The sequence below is a fragment of the Uranotaenia lowii genome, chromosome 1 (genome assembly GCF_029784155.1).
Source record: "Uranotaenia lowii strain MFRU-FL chromosome 1, ASM2978415v1, whole genome shotgun sequence".
Classification (NCBI taxonomy): Eukaryota; Metazoa; Arthropoda; class Insecta; order Diptera; family Culicidae; genus Uranotaenia; species Uranotaenia lowii.
In genome coordinates this window covers 110,320,782-110,345,781 of record NC_073691.1, presented here as the reverse complement: position 1 = coordinate 110,345,781, position 25,000 = coordinate 110,320,782, and the positions used below count along the sequence as shown (strand labels likewise).

The 25,000-nt window shown below is 33.5% G+C and overlaps 1 protein-coding gene across 9 annotated transcripts in view; it reads left to right on the top strand.

Annotated features, from left to right (window-relative positions):
• The window catches only part of LOC129738637 (broad-complex core protein isoforms 1/2/3/4/5), a 257,900-nt gene that overhangs the window by 144,134 nt on the left and 88,766 nt on the right, over positions 1-25,000 (top strand). The gene's annotated exons all lie outside the window — the stretch shown is intronic.

Sequence of the window (25,000 nt, the reverse complement as noted above, 5' to 3'; positions counted from 1 at the left end):
TCAGATTCAGAATTCAGATTCAGAATTCAGATTCAGAATTCAGATTCAGAATTCAGATTCAGAATTCAGATTCAGAATTCAGATTCAGAATTCAGATTCAGAATTCAGATTCAGAATTCAGATTCAGAATTCAGATTCAGAATTCAGATTCAGAATTCAGATTCAGAATTCAGATTCAGAATTCAGATTCAGAATTCAGATTCAGAATTCAGATTCAGAATTCAGATTCAGAATTCAGATTCAGAATTCAGATTCAGAATTCAGATTCAGAATTCAGATTCAGAATTCAGATTCAGAATTCAGATTCAGAATTCAGATTCAGAATTCAGATTCAGAATTCAGATTCAGAATTCAGATTCAGAATTCAGATTCAGAATTCAGATTCAGAATTCAGATTCAGAATTCAGATTCAGAATTCAGATTCAGAATTCAGATTCAGAATTCAGATTCAGAATTCAGATTCAGAATTCAGATTCAGAATTCAGATTCAGAATTCAGATTCAGAATTCAGATTCAGAATTCAGATTCAGAATTCAGATTCAGAATTCAGATTCAGAATTCAGATTCAGAATTCAGATTCAGAATTCAGATTCAGAATTCAGATTCAGAATTCAGATTCAGAATTCAGATTCAGAATTCAGATTCAGAATTCAGATTCAGAATTCAGAATTCAGATTCAGAATTCAGATTCAGAATTCAGATTCAGAATTCAGATTCAGAATTCAGATTCAGAATTCAGATTCAGAAGTCAGATTCAGAATTCAGATTCAGAATTCAGATTCAGAATTCAGATTCAGAATTCAGATTCAGAATTCAGATTCAGAATTCAGATTCAGAATTCAGATTCAGAATTCAGATTCAGAATTCAGATTCAGAATTCAGATTCAGAATTCAGATTCAGAATTCAGATTCAGAATTCAGATTCAGAATTCAGATTCAGAATTCAGATTCAGAATTCAGATTCAGAATTCAGATTCAGAATTCAGATTCAGAATTCAGATTCAGAATTCAGATTCAGAATTCAGATTCAGAATTCAGATTCAGAATTCAGATTCAGAATTCAGATTCAGAATTCAGATTCAGAATTCAGATTCAGAATTCAGATTCAGAATTCAGATTCAGAATTCAGATTCAGAATTCAGATTCAGAATTCAGATTCAGAATTCAGATTCAGAATTCAGATTCAGAATTCAGATTCAGAATTCAGATTCAGAATTCAGATTCAGAATTCAGATTCAGAATTCAGATTCAGAATTCAGAATTCAGATTTCAGATTCAAAATTCAGCTTCAGAATTCAGAAATCGGATTAAGAAAACGAATTATAAGTTTACGTTTTGAAATCAGATTTTAAAACTTCTACATATGTATTTTGCAATTGGTGTTTTTTTCAATGTTTGCTTTCTCTACATTTGTAAATTTGAACATTCAATTTCGTGATACAGATTTGTCATAAAAGATGGAAATTTGTTGATTTTCTGAGTATTCATTACAAAAAAAAATCTTATATGGAGTCATCAATTTAAGGAGTTAGTTCCGATGTAATGAAAACATTTTCCTGTTATTGCCAAATTAAGGCAATTCTTCAAGGAGCGGAAAAAATCATCATGGAAGATGTATAGATGTAGGTTCGATGTTCACATTTTCCAACCTTTGCGTTATTTGCTTCTTCTCGAGCTTCTTCTTCTACTTTCTCCCGCCGCGCCGATGCACAAAATGCTCCCATGAGCTAGGGATGTTTATGGAAGAGTTCCATCTTGTGCCACCAACCCTCACTACCCGACAACGACCTTAATACCACACGGCCGGGCAATTCTAGCAAAAAAATTGGGAAAAATACAATCCAACCAAATTGCTGCACAAGAAAGAAAGAGAAAGAGGAAACACGCCGGAGAACATACAACAAACAGGGTTCATTATCTCGAAATTTGGGGAGTAGGTATAGAAGCAGCAAAAATGCAGTTTTGTGTAGTGCAATTTTGGTGGTGTTGGGCTGAGCCAAGTTGCCAGCTGGTAAAGTTGATGGGGTGCACTGGTTGGCCGGCTGGCGGTGGGTCGGTGGAGCAGCACGAGGTAAGGCTAAGCGCGGCGATCGGTGTGGTGTGAATCGACCATGGCCCGGATGGAGCGAGGGTGGGGAGAGGGGAGGGTTTTATGGGTGGGGGACTCTGCAACGCGGCGGGATTGATGCCTCCGATTCGGGAATATGGTTAGACACGGCGAGGGTTTTCGGGGGAATAGGAACGTGAGAGGGAAAACCAGTCAAATATCACCACACTGCCGAACATCACACAAAATAAGCTATTCTACAGCAAACCGCTTCACCCTTCTTCCTCTTTTCCCCATTTCCACCTCCTGGTGTACCAGTTTTTTAAGAGCCTCTGTCTTCAGCTTCCTGCCGATGTGTTTGAGCTATTTTTCTTTCCATCGTTTCTTGCTTGCCCGATCAAATCATTATTTTTCGCAAACTTGAGTGGTCTGCGCTGCGCTGCTTTGCGTTGCGCTGCACTACACTACATTGCACTGCCCTGCGCTAGTCACCCTCTTGTTTGTCCTGTCCTGTGTTCTGCATACTTTTTGTGAGCCGAAAAAACGCACGTTATTTGGTTATGCATGGCCGTCTCGATAGGGAGTACAATACCGCTCGCTGATTGTTTTTATTTTATCTCAATAATAGATACAGTAAACAGGAGGAACTTTGATAGATATTTTCATTTATATTTAAATATTTTGAAAAGAGACTTTTTTTTTCATATTTCTAATATCTATCTTTTTCATATTTATCTTCATTTGATACAGATTTTCATTTTTCTTCATCAACAACTATTCTAAAATTTTATTTTCTAACTTGACGTCTTTAAATCTCAATCGCGTTGATAGAGTTATAGATAATATCTCAAACCTAATTTCGACAACAAATTATACATAATATGTCAAAACTTATTCCGACGAGAATTTTTTTGAGGCTCGATTGACATATCAAACTAACAAACTCAAATAAAATTCTCAAAAAAACACTATTTTTTCTCTAAACTCTAAAGTCTGCATGTAAATTCCAAATTTGAGCTCAAAATATGAATTCTGTATCAAAATTCTGGAAACTGAATTCTTTGCGTGGTTACTCTTATTCGGCTTTCAGTTTCGGGATTTTATTAGAAACAGATTTTCACAGTACCTATTCTATACATTCTCCTTGTAGTTTTAAACAGGAACCGACAACAGTTAACGGTACTATGAATCAAATCGGAAAAAAAAACTTCTTTCAGAAAGAATCATTTAAATTCAATCGGTGTAAACCTAACTTCAGATATTTAAATTTATTTTATCTTCAAAATAACCATTTTTATATGTGAAAAAGTTGAAAAATGGCCGCCGTTAGCAGTACAGCTTAAGTGTTAGGGAAACAAAGAGATCAAATGAATCAGTGTTAAACAGAATTTTCTCATTGGAAATGCCTTTACGTGAAAGATAAAATCATTCTGAACATGACTGCTAAAAAGTTTCAGAGAAAAATGGTTTTTTAAATCAGCGCAATGATTCTACCAATGCGCAGAATTTGACACCATTTGTTAACTTATGTTCCTAATGCGCAGAATGAAAAGCACCGAAGAGAAAGTTAAAGCTGCAAGGAATTGAATTCAGCGAGTTAGGAGACTTTTAATTACAGTTTTCTAACAAGTTTTATGAAGATTGGGTATCCATAAAGTTGATAGGAGTTTCTTAGAAATCCCTTCCAATCTATATGTTTTGTTGACAAAAAAAGAAAAAGAAAATCTTGATTTGCGTGCTCTATCATGTTCGCGTGTTAATCGTTCATTCCCAACTGTACAAGCTGTGGCGGCCGATTCACGATCCTGACTCGTCGCGTTTCCAGTATTTATTTTTCCAAAATAATATTTTTTTTCTCGGTTCTTTGTGTAAATGTAGTGTTGTATCAACTTGATGTGGTATAACGCGAATTAAGCAATAGTTTTATATTAAATAAAATATTTTAAAAATCCCCTCTAACAGGAATCGAACTCGAGTCCACTGATAACCTCTCCGACACCTTACCAATAGGCCAAATCAACAGATGAAACATGTCAAGCTGTAGCTGTATTACTCAGTTGACTTCATCGAGTTGAATTCGCTGCTAGAATATATGGCAGAAAACGCTCATCTTGCCATGATTAATAGTGCTTTGTTCGCCCTAGGTCAACAAATTTAAGTAAAACGCATTTTAAAATGGTTTGAAGTAAAAATTAAAAAATTTATGTTGGTGAACATTGAGAAACAATGTGAAAATCATGTTGCAGTGCGTACATTTCAGATCAAGATGATTTAAAGGTCATAAAAGCTTATTAGGTGGTGCTCAAAAATTATAATATTTTCGTCACTTGAGAATCTATTTGGTTATTATTTAATATTTCTGTAAAGATGAAAAGGATATTTATTTTTCAGTGAAAAATTAATACGAAACAAATCCTCATGAAAATTTATTTACGAAAATACGTACTTGCCCTGGGTGCTCTTATGCTATGCTGTTATGCTCTTATCTCCCCTACTTGTACTTATATTCCAACATTTCGGACTGCCTAACATTAATTTAAAATCTCTTTTTTGCATAGTAAAGGTGAATTAAGTTGCTATCGATCATCAAAACTTCATTTTTGCATATGATCTGCAATATTGTTGATAGTAGTAATGCGACCCAATACTAATCCTAATATAGGAAAAATTAAACATGACAAATCTCATTCGCTCCAAGCTTAAATTGATCATTAAGTTACCAAAAGGTCGCATGCCAAATTTCAGTAAGATTTGACCATGGGAAGAGGTTCCTTGAATCTCAAGTGTGAATGGGATTGTAAAGTATTTTGCTCTAAAAAAGCAAAAAATACTGGTTTTTCAATTTTTTTTTCTTCATTTACTGATTGCGTTTCACAAATATTTTCCTTTATTATGCACTTTAAATATGCCAAAAAAAGAGATGCAAAATTGAGTTCGAGGTATTGGAATTTTGTGTATAAGTACCTACTTTTTTTATTTTTCCAAAATTTTATATTTGAAGCATAACTCAAAAATTGTTCTACTGAGAATTTTTTTTAATTTCACTTTTAGATTCAGCGCCCGATTTTACATTATACAGTTGGATCAATCGATAAAGTTCACGATTTTTTTTTTTTAAATTTTGTGAACTACTTTTTTTTAACAATTCTTTATTTGAAACGGCTCATACCTTTAGGCTTTAAGGAGTCAAAATCGATTTTAGTTGTTTACTATTGTTTTCTTAACTTAATACTTTGTGAGAGTAGTTTGTGAACTACTGTTATGGGGGAACTGTATGTACTTCAAACAAAATTGGCTGGGAGTTGTCTTCTCGCTTCTTCGATCAAAAGCGCAAGACGGAGACCTAAAGTTTTCTACAACTTCAAACGTTACAAATACAAAATCTGTCCTGACTTCCAACGGTTGGGCAATCCCTATCGTTACTTTCTTTTTTTTTTTATTTCGGGTGGATAGATAGAACATTCCGGTATTAGGTCTTTGCGCTGCTCGCAGATACAAAAAATTGTATTTGGATCGGGAGTTAAATAACCACAGCAGCTTAAACTGCCGGTGTTGCGGTGTGAGTGCACGCTGCGCAGCGCCGAAAATTGCACCAGCCAATACTAACGAAAAAATTGGCCCGAAGTGCACACACCAAGAGCGCAGGGCCATAAACAAACTTTATACCGAAGCACATCATCAACCGAAGAACAGGAACAAAAAATTGGGGATCGGAAAAAGAATACACAAACGCATTTCGATGCACATATCTTTCAGAAAAAATGAACGCAGCAAAAAAAAGCAAAAATTCGCTGGCCGCAACTACTCCTTAGGAAAGATTTTCGGCAAACAACAAGAAAGAACTGCCCTGGGATGCGATGCATGATGCGCTCGCTTGCCCGACAGAGAGGTCAATGGCCGGAAAGTGGAATTAAAAAACAGACAGAAGTGCAACGCAAAATCCATCTTTTTAGAACTAGGCACAGTTTAGTGGTAGCAAAAGTTTTGATTTTTCGGAAGGGAACGATCGCGCACGATCGCGAAATTTTGAAGCAAACGGACTTCATGATAACCAGTTGCGAAATAATGATATCTTCCACTTATTTCGGAGGAAAGTGTGGTACTTTACAATTTTATTTTTCTATTTGAAAAACTCACTGAAGATACTGCTGAAACGTTTTTAGAATCAATATCCGTAACAAGATTCAGAATATTGCTTATCTGAGCCTAAGCTATTCAGCAAGTTGCAACGTTATTTAACGGTAGAAATATTTCTCTTTTCGGACAGGTAACACATTGCGGATCGAATACGAGATATGTATCTCCTTTTTTCGCTTGACGCAAGTGTGCTTCACTGAAGACATAACTCAAATGTTGTTCACTTCATAACGAAACTTTATTCTACATAATTGTGTACCACACTTCAGATAACTCAAAGATACTTAGTTTGTTAAATTTGGTCCAGTCGTTTCTGAGATAGAGAATGACATATTTTGATGTTTTTGGGCTTAGATTTCTTCGCGGTCCTTAATGTGTTAATATATTTCAAATGACTAGTCATATTTGAGAAAGGCCATTTTTTTCTTAATTAAGCAAGCACTTTTAACAAATAGTGGAATTTTCAAAGTTTCTTTTGAAAAATGACAGTTTGTACCATAGAGAAGAATTATTTCCAAGCTCTGGATAATTTTTTTGTAGATTTGTTTGTTTTTCGAAACATTTAACCCTCATTTGGTCGATATTCGACCAAACCAAACTGAATACCATAAACTTGATTTCAAGATAATTAAGTTAATTGTTCACAATCCTACCAATCATTACTATGTATTATATTAGATATGTAGGTACCATGAAACGGGGTAACATTGATCACCGGGGTAACTTTGATCAACATTAAATTTTTCCAGACATTCATCAATAACTAAGTCTAAAGTTAAAATATCTTAAAACTTTTGTCTACGTTTCAAAACCAACAAGTTGAGTTTCAAATTGAATTTTTTTTTTGTTTTTCTAAATTTCAAATTTAAGTTAAAATGTTATTTGGAAATCTTGAAATATCCATTTTTCGAAGGCTCGAAAATAAACACCCTTCCTGATGAGTTTAGAAGCAATCAGGTTGATTTATGTGGGAGTTCAACTTTTTGCTTTAGTAAATATATAATTTTGGTGAAGTTTTGGTTTAAGTTTAAGGTAAATTTTTGATATTAAAAAAGAGACATTTTCCAAGCGTAAGCCAGTCTAAGACAAATGGCTAGAAACCCTATCAAATGGTAAAGTTTGAAGGGAAAAAATAAAAAGGGAATAGTGCGAGGGCCAAAAGAATTGAATGAAGGCAAAATTTCATTTGTTTTTGTAGTTAAAATTGTATTAGTACCTAATGTAAACAAAAAAATTAGCCCCTTAATTTTTACAGCATCATTGTTCATCTTTCGATTTAAATTGTTATTCGGCCTTAACACATTAAAGACTGCGATGTTGTTGTTTTTTTTGGATCTTAAAAAAAATCTAAATAAAAAACACAGAAATTCAGAACGTTTGTATCAAGATATGATCAAGAAAACTCGTTTAAACCATCAGAAAAGAGAGTGATCAATATTACCCCAAAGCGTAAAATTCTAAACAGAGACGAAATCGATTTCTAGATCAAATTAAAAGTAGTCTGATAAATTTCTGCAATCATGTTTTACGCTCACAGGAGTCCAATACTGGTTTTAAAAATATAAAACATGTAACTTTCCTGTAACAGAAAAAAAACAATTGAAGAGTCTAAAAAAAAGTGATCAATCTTACCCCGGATAACGGTATCTATCTTATTTGGCCATTTTACCGTCATAAGACTCTAATTATTATTGTACATTTACTTGAAAATTGGATTTGAATAACGATATGTTTGCCCTCAGTTCCTTGTGGTCGAACCAAATTGTTCGAAAAACTGCCCAAAAGTAATATTTCACTGGGCAATTTGTACTAAATATAGGAGTCAACCAAAAGGCGCTTTTTAAGGGGGGAGTAGGGTCTAACGGGTAAAAAAAACACCATTTTCACGAATTTTTTTAGAGCTATCGTTCAAACAAATGTAATAAAATTTTTGCATTATACAAAGCATTGTTAAAAGAACATTTAGTAATTTTTTCGTTGAAAAATATTGAAAAATGAGCCGGTGACGGAGCACTTTCGAGGATGCCTTTTAGAAAACAGGATTTGCGGTGGACACTGTATCTCAGCACAGAATCATCTGAAGTCAAAAAATCAGAGCAAAATATTTTTAATAGATGTTTTTCTGGACCCCAAAGATTTTATTTAACTTAAAAAAAATTTTATTAAATTTTTGTGGCTGTTTGAAGTAAAAACTACGATTTTCACGAAAAAATCCGCCATTTTTTATCTGTAAAATCTCCCCAAAGTAAAAAAAAGAAAAGAAAATCGTTGGGGTTTGGTATTTTATACGAAGAAAATATGTTCCAAATTTGAAAAGAATCGGTGAAGTAGTTTTCAAATGATGATGTCCACGGACTTTAAAAATGTGCTTTCGAGGAAAACGCGTATGAAGTTTCTGCTCTTGCTTTCTTGCAGTATTAGATAAGAGGAGATAAAGGCCTATAATTTCTACAGTTTTGCTTCGATTGACTTGAAAATTTGACACAACATTCTTGAAATGTTTTACAATAAGAAAATAAAAAAAATCGATTTTTTGAAAGTGTTAGACCCTACTCCCCCCTTAAACAGCATAAAACGAGTTAGATTGATGCTTAACAAATTGCTTTCTTCAAAAATTCCTACATTTTTAATGTAAAATTATTTAGATTCTAACTTACCAGTTGTTTAATGAACAATAATACCGTAATCCTTACTTACTTACTTAATGATCCCGCGCCGATCCCCGGTGCATAGGGCCGTGGTAAAAGACCTCCACTGTTGACCACCGTAATCCGGGGTAATATTTATCACTTTTTTCAATATGTTTCGGAATGTGGCATGTTTCATATTTTTAAAACCAATACTTGACCCCTATGAACGTAAAACATGGATGCAAAAATTTATTGGACTACTTTAAATTCGATTTTAAAATCGATTTCGTCGCTGTTCAGGAATTGATGCTTTGGGGTTACATTGATCAGTCTCCAGTTTGACGGTTTAAACGAGTTTGCTTGATCATAAAGGATACTATAGTGTTGTAAACGGAGCTAACGCACAGGTCGCCTACTCTCGCTGGTTGTCCAGCACCGAATATCCCATCGTGCTTTGCTACACTCTTTGCAAAGCAAGCATGTACAAACACATACACACGCATCAATAATTAGACTAGGGGCAATGGAGTATAAAATGCTTCGTAAACTTTTTAGTACGATACAACAGATACAAAACACCTGCATAATTGTTTACAAATTCTTTTTTATCAATTTTACCTTGCTTTTTTACGTTATCTTTTAAAAACATTTATAATCGAAAAAAAAAACAATGATGATGCATACATCTAGGGGCAAAAATTATAATAATTGCTAAATATTTTTAGCATCAAAATACAAATGAAATTTGACCATAACACATTCTCCTAGGCCCTCCCACTGTTTTCATTTTCATTTTTTCTTCAAAATCAATCATTTGATAAGATTCCTATCCATTTGTCCAATAAAGGCATTTCTCTTGGAAAATGTCCTTACATTTTAAATATCAAAAAATTATCATTAAATGGCTATAAAAATAGCACTTTAACTATACATAGACAAAGAATAAAAGTTTTCCTTTCACATTCAATCACCCATTTGCTTCTAAATATTTGTTGGTATCATCAAAAGTGCTGTTTGTTTGCGAGCCTTGGAAAAAATAAATATTTTAGGATTTTGAAAATTCATTTTTAATAACAGAAAACAATTTCAAGTACAAACCAAATTTTGTCTATTTGATACTCAACTAATATGCTTTCAAACGTAGAAACAGTTTTCAAAATTTCAAACTATAGACTGAGTTATTGATAATAATGTGGAAAAATGTATTGATAGTCAAAGTTACCCCGGCGATCAAAGTTACCCCGTTTTACGGTAGTAACCAATTATACTTTTTTTTCTTTTATCACTAAAAAATTTAGCCCTATCGTTCCATCAGACAAATTGGAAAATAATATCAGTTCGGTTTCTCTGATCGAGATTTCAAATGCTGACGATTCGCAGTTCTGCCATTTCCAATGCCTGCAACATAAAGTTTTTTTTTTCAATTGAATGTTAAAAATAGGTAAAATTTCCTGATTTTTCTACGAAAGGTAATTTATCATGTGTCGCATCCGCTGCAACAGATAACTTTTTTTTTCAATTTGACATTCAATTCAGTGTGGTCGAATCCCGGCCGAAGTGAGCAAGGCGAAATATTGAGAAGCCCATGCTATTTGTATAGACTTTATATATAAAAAAAATCATGAAACAGTGTTAAGGACAAACATTTACTTCGCACCTGTCCAAGACTGCCTTCCAAACGAATCTTTCGATTAACGTCTTGGAAACAATTTAAATTTATTTGGCTTAGCCAAATACTCTAAAATAGCTAACGGTGAAATTAAGTTCATTCAGCTTTGGAAATTAATTTCAAAAAAAAAGAAAAAAAGTTTAATAGATAAAAGTTTTGATTATTATTAAAAATGGTTCTCCATAAGCTTTTCGTTTAAATCACATATTAAAATAAGGACAGTTGAGAAAAGTTGCAAAGACTAACGTCAAAGCATGAAATTTTCAAGATTTTTATCAATAACTATCTGACGCGGTGTGCTTTGCCACACCTTCTAAAAATTTAAAAAAAATGTGTGAAAATAATTTTTGTATAAATAAGTTTTCGATATCTTTACAATGAAAGCAAATCAAATTTTTGTTGGAATGCAAAAAAGATTAGATTTTCTGAAATTGATTTGCTCGCTTTGTTCTGCAGTTATAATAAAAGTTGTAAGGAAACTCAACAAACACACACACTCCTCAACACTCCTCGTCCTATCTCCCCTATGGAGGAGTGCCAAATATTGATTGAAACATTTTTCGTACACCTATATCATCCCACGCAAAATTCAGTTTCAATTGCTTGAATAGTTTTCGAGTTTTGTAAAAAAAAATTAAGAGAGTCCCACTCCCCACTTACTATCTTCTTATTGGAAAGAGGGAGAGGTCTCGAATAGTCATAGAAATATTTTTCGTACCCAAATACCCTACCATGCCAAATTTGGTACCATTTGCATGATCGGTTCTCGAGTTACACAAACATTTTTATTTTGTTTGGGAGGCCCCTCCCACCTTTCCAGAGAGAGGAAGGGATCTCAAACCATAATATGAACCTTCACTGGCCTTCAATACTCCACCCTGCCAAGTTTCGCCCAAATCGGTTAAGTAGTTTCCGTGTTATAGAGAACAGACAGACAGAAACCCATTTATATATATAATAGATATTGAGATCTAGAGATGAACCAGCCAAAGGCTGAAAGTCTCTCTAATAAAGACCAAAAAAAAGATATTGAGATGTAGTATGTAAACGGCCTCTAGTAGATTTTTTGAACTAATTTTTACCTATAAATTTACTCAGCATCTTTTATTTTCTTCCATCAGCTTTAGGGAGAGAAATGATGCAAAATTTAGCTCGAATAAAAATAAAAATTAATGCAATTGTTTTTTTATGGCATCACACATTTTTTAGAAACTTTAAATTTCGTAAGTTTTCATTCTATTTTTCATTTGACGAAAGTTTGTTGCAAGTAACACCTTTCTCTGATTAAGCTACAAGACGCGTGTTTTTGAGTCATTAAAAATTACCGACGAAAGTAATAATGTTTTTAATGACGTCAATGTGATGTCCCATCAACCTAACTGTTGATGCATAAGTTGTATTATTATCAGTGGACATATTTTTTTAAGAAACGTTTTTAGAAGTGTTGCATGATACCCCAGTTGACGGTATTGACTTTGCCCTCTGTAACGTAACAAGACTATTTTTTTAACTTGAAAAATTTTATAGGTGGTAACTCACTGCAGTTTTCATAGTTACGCAAAGAATTAAGAGCTAAAATGTTGTGAGAAAAAATTATTCAACTCAAGATCATATTTTAAAAACTCAAGATCAGAATTGCTCTAAAGTTGTTAATCTTTGCTCTAAAATATTCTACAAAAAAATATCACCAAGCAGAAACCTAGAACTTTCCGCCAAACTTAAAAAGAATATATTAGACTTTGACGGTTGTTAAATTGTTCCAAGTTGTTTCGAGTTGATCTTAGTTCAACCCAATATCATTATTTACCCTACCAGTTTTCAATGCTGTCCCTAAATCTTAAACAAACTTTTTGAGAGGTCTTCCCGTTATCCGATCAGGGATTTTGCAGATGACCTTTAGGCATTTCAATTATCAATTTCAGCATGCAAATAACGTTTTTTTTTAAATTCTGTCTATTTAGGAAAAGGTGGGTGTTTGATTGGATGATCACTTTTGAAAGGATCGTCATAAAAATTTGAAAATTTTGTTTTACTATTTATTTATTTAAAATTATTAAATAGACTACAAAAAGTTTACGAAAACTATTGCTTCATTGTTGTAGGTTTTGAATGTAGATATGTATCTTATTTTTCATTTTGTAGTTTAAAACCGTAGTATTCCATCAACCAATGATTGTCAAATTTATTTAAAATTCAAAGCTTGCATTAATTAATTGTCAAGTAGGTTTTGAATTTGACACCCAAAAAAGACATACAAAGGCGTTGAATCTTAAAAAAAAGTGTAAACTGATTCATTTTTTGATACATATTGTCTTTCTAGACTTGAAACGTCCAGCTCTAACGCCTCCAAATTTCCGGTCTGATGGCAATAGTTGTTCGTTTTCTTTACGTTTTACCTACTTAAATCGTTGTTCTCAGATTTCGATAATGTGAAATTGAGCGGACAGCCGAGGGGAAGGCTTTAGGTAAAAGTTCGCCCAATTGAATCTTCTGTAGGTAATTTCGCCCCTACGAACTATCAAGTGTCCCACCTTTAGCTTGTTTTTCTCTTGTTGGTCAATTTTAAGGTTTCGTTGACAGCTCTGGGCGCAACACGTTTTGGCGGTGCGCGTTTCTCCAACAGCTATTATTTGCCATCATGGCCTGCTTCGTGGCCTGTTGATTGCAGAACGAAACAAAGAGCAAGGAACTTGCATGAGATGAATCGTTTTCTTCTAAAATTACTCCACATTCACCCCACTCCGAAAAGACGAAAAAAAAAATCGGATGCACCGAAATCTTACGTTTGCCGTCTCCAACCCAAATTTTGGGGGTACCAAATTGCTACTATATACTTGTGCTGTCCATATTTGGCACACAAACAAACCTTCTGGGGGGAAAAAGTGCATCCAAGAGTGGGAGAATGTATGCGTTGTTGTTGCGATTAACGTTCGCAAAATTCGTCTGTTTATGTATTATCAAGCTGACTGTGAACGGGCTCGATCAGGTTTGATTGAAGTGGTTTGTGTACTATTTTTTCTTTTGGCGATGGCCTAAATGCGCTTTGTGGATATACACAACCGGACACGGCAACGGATGCTCTCAAATACGTTTTTTTTGCTTGATCCGTAGCTACCTACTATTCAGCGCAAGATGAAAAGAGCAGTAAAATGCACTTCCCCTGTCGGGGGTTATAAAGTGAAACGCGTCGCAGGACTGGATCAAATCCTTAACCACCGTGTGCATCGCATTTTAGGCTGCGATCCAGGTTTTGCCTACTTCGTTCGGTGTCACTATTTCTTGTTTCCGAAAAATAAGCCAAGCTAAATGAGCCTTCACGGAGCAAGCCTGTTTCAAACGTTTTCTTTTCGTTTGCTTAGCATTTTCCCAATTCTTTGAGTTTTGCACACATAGAATATGCATTATTCCGATACCACAACTGCACCATCATAGCAGGCGTCTGTCCGTGTGATCGGAAGGAACATGCATACATACACAAATACAGATACAAACACAAATGCTGCCTACTGCGCTCGTTAACTCCTGCTAGTCGTCGGTTCAATTCGCATTATAATCTTTAAAATATACACATATGAGAAACGTAAAATGAATACATCAAGTTTTTTCGGATGTCGATGACCTTTGTAGACGATTGGCTAGTCACACTGGCAAGCAGTTAGAGCTGCAAAGAAAAGTGTGTGTTCAAAAAAAAATTCGGATACCCACCTAAAAAAGTGCATAGCCGCAGTTTGTTCTGGTCTGTTGAAAATATTAGGAGGAACCAAATTTTAAGCTCCATGACTGCGCCAATTCTATTCGGGTGCGTGGTTGAGTTTGGTTTTTTTTCTGTCATGCATGGCAACAAGTTCACGTGTTTGGCAGAATGGGCAACGTTAAATAATGCACTAGAAATAAATCCTTAGTATGAGAATAAAAAATACGAATTTACAATATATAGGTAGGTACTCCTAAGAAAAATGCTTTTCTATGATGCTAATTAATAAAATATCAATGCAAAATACCTTAAATTCGCATTCACGCTTGAGACTCAGGCAACCGCTCCCTTTTGTCACATCTTGCTCAAATGTGACATGTGACTTTCTGGTAAGCTAATATTCAATAAACAATTAAATTTATTCACCTCCAATATGCAAATAAAGGGGTTCAAATGAATGTTATGCTTTCCGAGATATTCGAATCTAAGTTCAAGAACTTTTTTATTTTTTCAAAATTTCATATTTGGAGCATAACTCAAAAAACTTTTCTATGGAGATATTTTTGAATTCAGCGACCGATTTTACATCTAATATTAGGGTTAAATAATAGATGAATTAACCATCTACTGCTTACAAGCCTTTAATTGTTCAAAACCTAAACAAAATGTGAAAAACTATTTGCCAAATTCTTCACTTCATTTCTACAACTCTTACTATTGAAAAATACATTTGTTTTTTTTTTGACATAGATTTCTCAGTCAAAGGTCAAAAAAGTTATTTATACCGACATTTTTTTTGCAACGTATTCATCATTCATCCAGTAGAGTAACCCTGACCTTAACGTTAAATAATCTTCATAAAAAAACTAAAATTGATTTGAATCAATTGATTTTTTTCCTACAATCAAGAATCAAGATTTGTTATTTTTATTCTTGTGTTAGATAAAAAAAAATCTTCAATTTTAATAAATTTCAAAAATTGAAAGTTGAATTTGTCCGGTATCATTGAAGGACGTTTTGAAGTTTTTTTTTTATATATCAGAGATTTTTATTTATTTGACAACTATGTTGAAAACTGTTGAATTATGCTTTGAAAATTGTCTAAAATTATTTTTGCGTTAAACATCCTTTAACTTATCCTCAAATCTGTCACATCTTAGCGAACTAGAAAAATAAACAAAAAGTAAACTTCTGTAACTTTTTTTTCTCATAAATCCAAATGACTCCCGATTTACAAAAATGATGATTGCAAACCCTTATTTTAAATACCTTGAAGTTTTGCCTAAAATCAAGTGGAATTTGAGAATTATGGTATGTGCTTCGCGTTCTTTTTGCGTACACACGTTCTCCAGCCGATTACTTTTAGCTCGCGTCCGGGGAATGCCGCAAATTTAGTGTCTAAGAAACGGCGGGCAGCTGGTGCTTTTTTTCGGTGTCTGTGATTTGGCTTTGAAATTTAATAGCAAATTGCAAAATAAAAAGAAATTTGAAAACTCGAAGCAATTTTCAAAATTACCTAGTTAGTGTCGCGTTATTTTTTGATTGTGTGCGTGTTGGTTTTGCTTCGATAATTCTTGGCCTACTTCGTCCAAACGAGGGAATGGACAGGCACAGAATCGGTGAGAACGGAAGATTGGGGTTACCAGTTAATTAAAATGTGTAAAACGAGTGTTCTTGAATGAAAGTAAAAAAGTAAATTACATTTTTTAAATTTAAGCATCTTAAATGTTCGTATGAGTTAATTTGTGGAAAGGGCTTACGCGAAGTGTTTCGGTTGGGAAATAAAAGAATGAGAAGAAGCCGTAGTGAAAGTCTGCCTGTTTTCAAGGCAGCAATCAGAGTCAAAATTTTACCTGGGAACAAATTTTGTTAAAAAATATAAGTTTTTTAAATGGAAGCTTAGAGTGGAAAAAATACGGGTTTAGATTTCATTCTGGAAACGTATGCAGAAAAAAGTCAGTGTTTTTTGTGCTTCTTGAAAATGTGTAGCGAAGAAAGTGATTGGTTAAAAATTTTGAGCGTTTCAGAAAGATGAAATAAAAATAATTACATGCGATGTGTTGTGGGGGAAAATGAAAGTGTATAAAGAAAGAATGGGTGAGCGGTGGGCGCTATTTGAAAAAAGTGAATAATGAGTGATGGGGAATAGCTAAATTAATAAAAAGAAGCAAACAGAGAAATAAAATTTAGATAGCCCCATATGAAATTATCCTGATTGATATTGTGGTGCTAGTCTGGCCAAGGTTGTAAAGCGGATTATTTTGGATCATGAGGTCGGCTGTAAGTAACGGGTTCAAGTCCTGTTATCAGTCGACGGGTAAGATGTATTTTTCTCGTATAAATGTATAAATTAGAATGATCAATCAGCTGCCAGCTGGCCAGGTATATACACGGATGCCGGAATACCTGTAGTAAATGTAGAACATTGAACATGTTACACATTTTTAACTGGTTGTGCACTTGATTGATTCATTCCCCCAAAATATACTTACATAAACACGTTAAACACTCATTTCATAACAGTTTACACGAAGCCATGGTTTCGGGTACAGTGTTCACTGCATTGGAGATGAGTCGGTCAAGTGGTATTATCTAAAGAATGCATGTGAGCACATACTTTGATCAAACTGCGGTGAATCCGTGCACCCATGGTGGATTATCATACATACATACATACCTTGAAGTTTTGCCTAAAATTGTACAAGTTTTTTCAATGAATCAAAAGTTATCACTTGAATCTCAAAAACTTAAGATGTTAGAAAAAAAACACAATTGAAAATTCGGATTTAGAGCACGTTCACTCGTGTTGGGTGTTAGAAATTTTCAAACTTGTAGGACATTTTGGAAACTTTACCATGCGCAAAATCAAGATCTTAGCGTTGAAGTTTTTTTTCCAACACTGTTTCTATTTCAGCCGTATATGATACAAATAGAGCTTTTTTGCATCAAAGCATGCGAACATGAAACACGTGTTATAAAAAAAGTAAAAGGCCGCAGATCTTGAAAATGTTTTTTGATGGTAAAGTTTTCAAAATGTGCTACAAGTGTCAAAATTCCAACGATTTCTAAAAATCTTCACTTAAATTTTTGGAACATAGAAAAAAGGTGAATAAGGTAGGCATTTGTAAAATCACTAACAAAGTTTAGGGTGATTTGCCAATCGTTGTCCCCTAACCCATCGTTGCACAGCATGACTTAAATTGTCAATATTTCAGCTGTTTTCCAACTTTTCCTCAAAAATAATACTGAATCATGTAATTCGACATGTTTTCTGATGAAATGAGGCTTTTGAGATATTTTCTGCTGTTAAATGTGTATCTTATGACAGTTTTAATTTTTCTTGTTTTTTTCGCGCTGTTTTTGTGCTAATTGTCAACAAAAACCTCAACATTCCTTCTACGGCAAATAAGGTTTTACGTCAGAACAAAACATTTTTAGTATCAGTTTTCTATACGAAACGTTTGTTGGACAATTTTAACACCATGATTTTGAAAAAAAATTATGATCCATACTTAACCAGAAAAAATGTCGGATTGTGCAACAATTGGTCCGCTCAATCTTCTCCTGCCCCATTGTTGTACATAATTCCGCTGCAAAATTTGTTTGGAAATTTCAAATTTATAAATTCGTTTGCCTTCAAAAACCTTTGTTTAGTTGTTTTAACAGCCAAAAATAGCAATAAACATTTTTGAAGCGATTGATTATGTCCTGAATTATAAAAACGTGTTTTAAATTAGAAAGAAGGCTCGTACGGAAAAATCCAAAATTTCATTCAAAAACCATCAGACATATACTGAAAGTTAAAAAAACATAATTTTGGATTTTTAAAACATTTCTTGCTTCTTACAATACATTTCATGTAAACAAAAACTAAACCTAACTTGTTCCCCAGAAATGATATGGGTTGTGATTCAAAATAGATAGATATTTTTTTAATTTTAGTGTTTTGACAGCTAATTTGAAAGCTGGTTAGGATGATTATAAGAATCGCATTATACTGCTTTGCATAGCCAATAAGCCATGAAATTATTGAAGTCTCCAGGAAGCAAATCCAGCAATTTTATAACACTTTTCAATTGATTTCGATTTTTTTTTAATTTTTAAATGGTAATAACCGTTTTCATGAAAAGCTTTGCTTCTTCTTATGTTGGCAAAAAATTAAGCGTAAGCGTAAGCGCAAAACCAATAATTTAAAACAAATTTAATTTCAAACTTATTTGAATTTCTCGGATATGCGAAAATTTCTTCTTCCATACAAATTGTCTTACAAAATTGAATACGTTCATCGACTACATGCAACTAAAACAACTCGAATTGTCTATAGATATGAAATTTTTAATTAGTAACTAGTAATTTGAGTAATTTCTGTACTCCAATTAATTATTTGCCACTCAGAATATTTTTTGCACTCAATGTTGATTTTTAATAATTAATTCAATAATTCAAAGACACTTTATATTTCCATAAGTTTATTTTTCTACCGTCAAATCTAAATATTAAAGTTTTGATATTATTAAACACGTTGAAAAAACATATGTTTCATACATACAGTCGGGCAACTTGCATTATCTGAAAAGTGTCAAAGTCCCCTCAACTGCAATGTCTTTGAGAGACTACTTTTTATCAGATTTATTTTGAAATCTTTAATCCCGACCATTTACTCATTATTTTATGCAAAGAATCTAAATTTTTTTTCTGGAAAAATCTGTTTCTCAAATTTCGAGACGACAAATCTTAAAGAATTGTATTCCATGTCAACAGCGATCCCCTTGATATTGTTAATAATATTGTCAAAATATTGTACAGTAGGAAAAGGGTCGTAGACCCTTAATCCCAAAAATTCGAAGTCGAAGGTTGGTGGAGGACCCGAAATATTATTTATCTGATGTGCAATTTTCTCAGAAATTCGAATCTGCCGTCGAGTTGCCGTCACTGAAGACATCTAAGTGAAGCTTTATTTGGCCATTATCATCCAGAGAAACAAACAGTCATAGCTTTGTGAAAATTAATTTGATTCAAAACAGTTTTTCAGCCGGAAAACTCTTGGGAAACATTTCTAAGTTATGTGATTGTTTCCTGAAGATTGATGAAATGCTACTTAGGTTACATTAATTACAAATAAACCCACTTACATGAAAAAAATATTTAACTCAATTAACTTTTTGAAAAGATAAATTCTTATACAAAATTGTATATCATGAGCATAAATCAGTCAAACGATCTGAAACTTTGGGCGTGGTTGTGTCCATTTTCAAGTTTTAAATTGATATTCATTATGTAAAAATCGATCGACTTCCAAGTCAGTCCTAAAGCAATTGTTCTATAAAACCACATATTTTTAATAGGGGTAAAGGGGGGCAAAACAGATCACGTTTTTTAATCTTTTTACCTGTAAATAGGCATTTAAATATTTAGCATTAAATTTCTTTTAGTTCATTCTATGGGATTTTAAAGTCATAAAATTTTGTGTTGGTAGGACATATAAAGAAATGAGCTCAACACTGGGCAAATAAGGTCAAATAACACTCTACTCAAATGACTTCGGTTAAACCAAGAGGTAGATTTGAGTTTCTGAGAAAACTTCACGTGTGATAAATGCTATTCCAGACACTCAAACCGGCGGCTTTGTGTTTTTTTTTTATTTCGGATCCGAATTTTCCAATTGTGCATTGGACGGTTTATATGGTTTATATGCAAGATTTCAAGATGGTGGGCTGCCTCTAGGGGAGAGTGAGGATACTTGATCCCTGGGAAACTTGGTTCCTTCGCTATATCTAGAAACAGTAATGTCTTACAAATATCAAATGTTCTAGAAAAATCTGTCAAATAGAACAATCGTCAAATAGAATAATCGAGTTATTGAACTTTGTTTGGAAAATTTAACAAAACGTGTTTCAAAGCTCTTTTTTCATCACTTTAAGATGTTTCTCACATGAAAAAATTATAATTAAAAATATTCATTCCAATATGTCAATCGTTAGAGTTAAATTCGATCTTCATTATGCCATATTTTCAAAGCAATAGGAAACTTACAATTTTTTTTAGGAAGAAGTTTTCCGAAATGTATGTTATGGGTATAATTGATCTCTAGAGTCCAAAATGATATAGTTTTATTCTAGAAGGATTGTGATAATTGGTTATAATGAAATTACTTATATTTGTCCAATAACTAATGTTTATCCAGTAATTACCTGTTAAAAAGGATAAAAAATACTGTATTTATCTAAAAACCAGAAAATTGCGCCTAAAAGTATGCAATGAATGTGGCGTAGTAGACAAACTTTTGGAATTATCTTCGTCTGATACTTTCAAACTGCGAAATGAGAACTAATATGGCAAAACATAGTTAACGGACCATTTATCTTCGGATTTTACTAGATTTTTGCCAGCGGCCAGGGCACCCTGAATAAGGAATCAAGTTTCCTTTAGTAAAGGATCAAGTCTCCTGTAACTACAAAAATATCACTTTTTTTTTAGTCTCACGAAAATGCTTCTATGTTTGTGTATCGTTCTAACTTTTAGAGCCTATAAACTTGAAATTATACGCTGTCACAAAATGCCAAATTCGGTGAGTTGCAAAATTTCCCTAAAAAGATATGATGAAAATAAGAAAAGGCAATCAAGTATACCCATTCTCCCCTATACACAGAATGAAGATCAAAGGTCCCAAGAGACTTCCCTGAGGAACATCAGAAGTGATTTTGAAATTTGCCAAGCCCAGTTATACAAATGTGTATTACTTTGAAATAAGTAGTTCTGATCTTATTTCAGATTTATGGTTCAAATTGATTTATTGAAATAATGATTAGAGGTTCCTAGTTGTCTAGTTTCAAATAATGAATTCTAGGCATAAATAGGGAATGTGATTTTTTCAAGCATACTCAGGTCTCTTCGATTTAGACATACCCCTGTTAAACAGCTAATAACTTTGTTGACTAATAAGTTACGAAGTTACAGTCTTCGACAATGTTGTTCAGCGGAAAATTTCCTTTGCAGAATTCATAAATTGGAACAAAACCCATCAGCTGGCTCGGTTCCACTGAAGAAACAAAAATGATGTTGATTTTTCAATACAAAATATTCAATTTTCCCATACAAACTTAAAAGTCCTAATTTACTCATGTAAACGTTACTTAAAAATTCTGCAAAAAATCATGGATGAGTTTTGAGCCAAGCCGAAGCTTTTTAGACCCCAGGGTTTGAGAAACTCAAAAATGACCCCAAATCGGCTCAGTCTACTGAGTATGCCATTATTTCTTTTATTTAACTCTTCATTGAAATCAGGTGTTTTTCCTCAAGTATGGAAAGAATCATTTCTTGTACCCATATTTAAGTCAGGAAAAAAATCTGACATTAAAAATTACAGGAGCATAGCCATTTTATCGTGCATACCATAACTTTTCGAACCTTTAGTGAATAAAAAAAATATATAACCAAATTAAAACACTCATTACTGAAAAGCAACATGGATTTGTTAAAGGAAGATCTACAGCCACTAATTTACTCGAGTTTGTTACCTATATAATATTAGCTGTATGGATCGCGGTAATTCTGTACAGGCTTTATACACGGACTTCAGTAAAGCTTTGGACAGAATTGACATCCCCATTTTAATTTTTAAATTAAATAAACCGGGATTCAGTTCACACCTACTGGAATGGATAAGGTCCTATTTAACGAACCGCTCATAAGTTGTTAGATTTAATGGTTCACTTTCAAAAAGTATCTCCCTTACTTCTGGTGTGCCTCAAGGCTCCCATCTCGGCCCCCTATTATTTATTTTATACGTAAATGATATAACTTGTCTCAAGCAAAATGTGCTAATTTATGCTGAACATATAAAACTTTATTTGAAAATAAATAGCGAAGAAGACTTTAGAATCTTTAACGAAATTAATGTATTTAACAAATGGTGCATTAAAAGTCTGCTCCAACTTAACTTGGCAAAATGTTCAAATATTGTAATTACCAGAAGAAAATGTCAGTCATATGAATTTGTCAAATTCGGAGATGACCCTGTCGAGAGAGTCAACAAGATTAGAGACCTTGGAGTTATATTGGACTCAAAACTTACCTTTGTAGATCACTATAACTCAATAATTCAGAAATCAAACAGTATGTTAGCATTTATAAAACGTTTTAGTTATAATTACAAAGATCCATACACAATGAAAAACATTATACACAGCTTATGTTTAGCCTTATAGCGAAGTTTTTTTTTCTCATCAGCCTATAAGGTCTATATAGGAATCGAATCCCTCAGCCGTTAATTTAGGTTAAGGAAAGAAGACTTACATTCTGACGTAAAATGAATTTATTTTATTTACATAGTATTCCGTCTTACGACATAACTTGACGAACATAATTCCTAAAATTCACTCGGTCCATGGCAACCGTTCTCCAATTTCTCGGGCACCCCACGTTCGCCAGATCACGCTCCACTTGGTCTAACCACCTCGCTCGTTGCGCCCCCGCTCGTCTTGTTCCTACCGGATTCGTAGCGAACACCTGTTTTGCGGGACAGTCGTCCGGCATTCTCGCAACATGTCCCGCCCAGCGTATCCGGCCAGCTTTCACCACCTTCTGGATACTGGGTTCGCCGTAGAGTCGCGCGAGCTCGTGGTTCATCCTTCGCCTCCACATTCCGTTCTCCTGTACGCCGCCAAAGATGGTTCTTAACACTCGTCGCTCGAATACTCCGAGTGTACGCAGGTCCTCCTCGAGCAATATCCATGTCTCGTGCCCGTAGAGAACAACCGGTCTAATGAGCGTCATATACAGGTTACATTTCGTGCGAGGGCTAAGTCTTCTCGACCGCAGTTGCTTGTGGAGTCCATAGTAGACGTAAAATGAATACTAATACGAATACCACGAACAAAAATTGTAAACTGTGCTGAGCATGGCCGTAGGAACGAGGGGGAGGGTGTGGGCTTGTTAAACCCCCCCATGAGGATCTAAAACGGCAAGCGAGGTATTCTACTCCACACTCAAAATGTTAAATTCGGAACCAAATTATGATTATAGAGAAAGTTCAATCAAAAGTAACAATCTAGAATAAAAACTAATGCCAAAACCCCCAAAACCCATCCCAAGTCCAAAACTCTGCTACACTTTTTCAAAATTTGATCACTTGTTCATCTAAATTCAGTTCTTAATATTAAGTTTTGAATTAAGATTAACCCATTTTGGAGGTTTTGATTCCGTAACTCCCATAACTAATATTTTATACCTTTCATCGTATTTCGGATTCCGTATCCAGTTCAGGGTTCTTGATTTTCTGTTCGAATAATCACAAGAAATAAGAATTAAAAAGCTTCTTTAAAATCTTGGTTCACATTTGGTTTTGCATTTCAAATCTAATTTGAATCATGTTTTTCGAAATCATCGAGATTGAGATCTTGTACTTAATTCTTACGCAAATTCAAAATTTAAAGCTTCCATAGGCAATCCAAAATTGAAAATTCAGATTCAGATCTTTGGAAATTCTTATTTTAATTCTGATTGACAATACAGATCAGCAATAAATAATTTAAATAGTAAATTTCGATTAAACCTGAACTACAGAATTCAATTAAAACATTAATGAATGAGGGCTCTAAAACTAGGCTCATAAAATTCTGATCTGGAATTAGATTTGGAAAACGTATTTTTTGTTTTTTTTTGTTTCGATTATAGTCATTTTACCAACTATATGAAATTCGCGACTTGCATTTTTTGTAAATTTCAAAAGTCGTATGGAAATTTGGCTACAGAATGCAGGTTCAAAATTCAGAAAAAAAATTAAGCTTGTAAATAAATATTACAATCAACAAAAATTGTTGAGGAATTCAAGAGACTTAACACATTGCGGACAAAATACAAGATATTTCGTTTTTTCGCTTGCCAACAGTGTGCTACACTTCGAAGTATAACTCGAATGGACTGAATTGAGGCGTTAAACTTTATTCGACAAAATTGAACACAACATTTGCCGTAACTTAAAAATGCTAAATTTGTTCAATTTAGTCCAGAGGTTTCCGAGATATAGAATGTCGAATTTCTGTGTTTCTCGTCATAAATTTTTCGGTTTTTATGTGCTAATATTGCTTGTCAATTCAATTACCAGATTTAAATTTTTTAGACAAAATTAGTTTGTATACTTACAAATAAATTGTTTTATCCGAAAAAACCTAATCTTTTATCCGAAAAAACCTAATCTTTTATCTGAAAAAATCTAATTTTATCTAAAAAAAAATCATTCACAGAATTTTCATTATGGAAATGGTGATTTATGAAAAATATTTGCTGTTAACGAAACATCTTCATCTAAAAAATATGCACAAAATTCTATATTTTCCCAGTATATTGTTTAACATTGTTAACACACCGAGGACACAAAAGTTTGCCATTTTATATTTCAGAAACCAATAGACAAAATTCTGCTATTTTAATATAGATATTTGAGTAACGGAAAGTGTTGTGTTAAATTTTGTAGAATGAGGTTTCATTATTAGATTCATAACATTTGAATTATGCTTTTCTATGAAGCATACTAGCGGCGAGCGAAAAAACGAGATATTTCGTATTTGGTCCGCAATGTGTTAATATTGTAGTTTTCTTTAAAACCAAATTTTATACTAAAACCATAAATTTGATCCGAAAAACTGATGATTTTTATCTCTTACTTGTTTTTGAAACTTTTTTTTTCTTTTTTCATCAAAGGTTAAAATTTTTGAATTTGCAAAATAGTTTGGAAGTTTAGGCTTGTTTGATTTGAGTAAACAATAAGTTTTTTCTAAGGAATGGAAGACTCTGCTCAAAAAGCTTATTTTACACCCAAATCA